Here is a 3,807-nt window from a genome sequence, read left to right on the forward strand (position 1 = left end):
CTTTAGTGGATACCACCGGGGGCAAGAGAGTATGAATGAAACCGGATCCTGAAGGTGATGGAACTGGGGTGCAGAACGTAAATCTGGGTAATAGCCTTTATCAATATGGAGCATTTCCCCATAAGAATCGATTTAACACACTGTCAAGGACCCAAGGAGACAGCGCTAATACACTGCTAGGATGACAGTTGGAAAGTTTGAAAAAGTGATGGCCCACACAAGTGAAGTGGAAATGCCAGAATTGTGTGACAGAGGAGGAAGGTATGAAATGACTTCAAGAAATGGGCACGCTACAGTGATATATTTAAGATCAGAAAAACTACCAGAAAGCTATGTACTAAGAGAGAGCCAGAAGCCCAGTTTATTCACTAGAACAGTAAGGATTACACTAGTGAGAAATGCACTAGCCTCATTGAGAAGCTTGGTGTACCTCTCCTTTGTGGGTCAGGGCTGACTGTAGTTGCTGTGACAGGACTGGTCTCTCTGACAGTGATAAGCATGAACATATCTGAAGATAGAAGGGGCCAGGTAGTGGCACTTTACTGTCAAAGCAAGATGGGCACGTTTAACAGAATGAATGGCAAGGTGAAAGTGGCAGGCAGAGGAAGGCCTGGCCTGTAGAGATCTAGGGAGGTAGTGAATATAACACAAGATTTCCAGAGATAACTTACATGAGAAGCTAACGAGGGTATTGCTTAATTTCTACAATCAAAAGAAATCAAGGATGAATGGTCAGGAGACTGAATGAGACCACACCAATAAAATGTTGCTATCCCTTTCCCAGTTTCCAGATCTGAGTCAGGTGTCAGATCCAGAATCCATTGATTGGATGGGAGTCTAGTCACCTGGAGGAACCAGGTAACATGAGGGCAAGAGCCTCTGAAACTATCTACTTCTCCAGAAAATAATAGTAGATAAAAAAACAGTAATACATTTTTAAGGAAGGGATTACTTAGTATTATCTTCAAATATCTAAAGGCGACAGATGGGGGCGAGGCTCGGGGCGCGAGGACCCAGAGGGGCTGCGGGTTCGCGGGCAGAGGAGGCGGAGGAGGTGGAGGCGGAGAAGGTGGCGGCGGCGGGGGCGGGTACCGGACCCGGCGGGATGAGCGAGGCGGAGGCGGCAGCGGTGGCGACAGCGGTCCCCGCGGCGACGGTGCCTGCGACGGCGGCAGGGGGTGGTAGCGGTGGTGGTACCGGTGCCCGCGGGGGGAGCCACAGAAAGCAGGCGGCAGGGCGGGCGGCGGCGGTGTCGGAGCCGCCACGGGCCCCGCTGCCTGGACCCCCTCGGCGCCGGGTCCCCGCATCCCTGGCAACCCGGTGACAGCAGCGTCGGGCTCCCCCGCGCCCCCAGCCCGGAATCAGGTGGATCAGCCGGTGCTAGCAATCCAAGTCCTGAGCACTGTCAAATTGTTCAACGTCCGGAATGGTTATGGATTCATCAACAGGAATGACACCAAGGAGGATGTCTTTGTTCACCAGACTGCCATTGAAAGAAACAACCCCAAGAAGTTCCTGCGCAGCGTCGGAGACGGGGAGACAGTGGATTTCGATGTCGTGGAGGGAGAGAAAGGTGCAGAAGCTGCTAACGTAACTGGGCCGGGGGGTGGGCAGGTGAAGGGCAGCCGCTATGCTATGCCCCCAATCAACGCAGGTTCCGCAGGTTCATCCCGCGGCCTTGTCCAGCTGCCCAGCCACCCATGGTGGCAGAGGCTCCATCAGGCAGGACTGAACCAGGCAGCGAAGGGGAGCGGGCCGAGGACTCTGGGCAGAGGCCCAGGCGGCGGCACCAACCACCCACCGACGGCACTTTGTGCGAGGCCCTCGGCCTCCCAACCAGCAGCAGCCTATAGAGAGCCCAAAGAGACAGTCCCATTGGAGAGGGACCAACAGGGAGATGAGCGCGTCCTGCCTCCCAGATTCCAGCCTCGGTACTGAAGGCCTTTCCGCCCCAGGCCACCCCAGCAGCCTACCACAGAAGGTGGGGATGGCTAGACCAAACCCAGCCAAGGCCTCACTGATGGGTCCCGGTCTGAGCCTCAGCGCCCACGAAACAGCCCCTACTTTCAGCTGCGGCGGCAGCAGCACCCCGGACCCAGGCAGCCCACAGCCCCGGAGACCTCGGCCCCCATCAACAGTGGGGACCCCCCCACCACATACTGGAATGACTCCAACACGAAGGACCCCCAGAGCTACCATCTGGTTGTCTGCCAGTTTTTCCAGCTGCCCTGTACCCCCCCAGCACCCCCTCCCCCTTCCCATGATTCATGACATCAAAACACCTGCTTTCCCCTTTTCCTTGAGACTCAGGAGGGCCGAAGCAACAGCCGTTTGCTTTTTCTCTGTCCCCTACCAAGGGCTGAAGGAAGGGATCCATCCTGTTGTTCAGAGGAACAACGCCCCTCCCCTGAATCAGGCTGAGAAGGACCCAGCCAGCTTTCACCTCCTCCTGGTTGTTTTTCTTTCCCACCTCAGTTTATTTTTGGTCTCTCCTCTAGCCCCTACCTCTAAAGGCATTTTATGAACTGTCATGTGCTACCTGAGCCTCCAGTAAAAACAAAAACAGGCTTCTCCCCTCCAAAAAAAGGTGACAGATGTGGTAGTCCTCACCAGATCCCCATATAATTCAGCAGTCTTTGTCCCTAAAAAAATTGAATAGGTTACTATGGATGACAGTAGCTTAATACAAATAGCTAGATAGTAGCTCCAATTATACATGTGTCAATGTGGTTTCTTTGATAGAGAAGATTAACTGAGCCTGGTACATGCAGGCACTGATTTCCCTAACAGATTATTTTTTTTAATTTTTTATTGTTATGTTAATCACCATATATTGCATCATTAGCTTTTGATGTAGTGTTCCATGATTCATTGTTTGTGCATAACAACCAGTGCTCCACGCAGAATGTGCCCTCTTTAATACCCATCAGCAGGCTAACCCATCCCCCCACCACCCTCCCCTCTAGAACCCCCAGTTTGTTTTTCAGAGTCCATCGTCTCTCATGGTTCGTGTCTCCCTCTGACTTACTCCCCTTCATCCTTCCCCTCCTGCTATCTTCTTTTTCTTTTTTCTTAACATATGTTGCATTATTTGTTTCAGAGGTATAGATCTGTGATTCAACAGTCTTGCACAATTCACAGCGCTCACCATAGCACATACCCTACCCAATGTCTATCACCAGCCACCCCATCCCTCCCACCCCCCATCACTCCAGCAACACTCAGTTTGTTTCCTGAGATTAAGAATTCCTCATATCAGTGAGGTCATATGATACATGTCTTTCTCTGATTGACTTATTTCACTCAGCATAACACCCTCCAGTTCCATCCACGTCATTGCAAATGGCAAGATCTCATTCCTTTTGATGGTTGCATAATATTCCATTGTGTATATATACCACTTCTTCTTTATCCATTCAACTGTCGATGGACATCTTGGCTCTTTCCACAGTATTGTGGACACTGCTACTATAGACATTGAGGTGCACGTACCCCTTTGGATCCCTACATTTGTATCTTTGGGATAAATCCCCAGTAGTGCAATTGCTGGATTGTAGGGTTTCATTTTCAACTGTTTCAACTATTTTCAACTGTTTGAAGAACCTCCATACTGTTTTCCAGAGGGGTTGCACCAGCTTGCATTCCCACCAACAGTGTAGGAGGGTTCCCCTTTCTCCGCATCCCCGCCCACATCTCTTGTTTCCTGACTTGTTAATTTTAGCCATTCTGACTGGTGCGAGGTGGTATCGCATTGAGGTTTTGATTTGGATTTCCCTGATGCCAAACGATGTTGAGCACTTTTTCATG

At 51.1% G+C, this 3,807-nt stretch overlaps 1 pseudogene; it reads left to right on the forward strand.

Annotated features, from left to right (window-relative positions):
* The first annotated feature begins 1,105 nt into the window (after positions 1 to 1,105).
* LOC112813823 (Y-box-binding protein 2 pseudogene) lies at positions 1,106 to 2,271 on the forward strand (annotated as a pseudogene).
* The last annotated feature ends 1,536 nt before the right edge of the window (positions 2,272 to 3,807 follow it).

The sequence above is a fragment of the Callorhinus ursinus genome, unplaced genomic scaffold (genome assembly GCF_003265705.2).
Source record: "Callorhinus ursinus isolate GAN/ISIS: 27379988/994484 unplaced genomic scaffold, GSC_fseal_2.0 scaffold6, whole genome shotgun sequence".
NCBI lineage: Eukaryota > Metazoa > Chordata > Mammalia > Carnivora > Otariidae > Callorhinus > Callorhinus ursinus.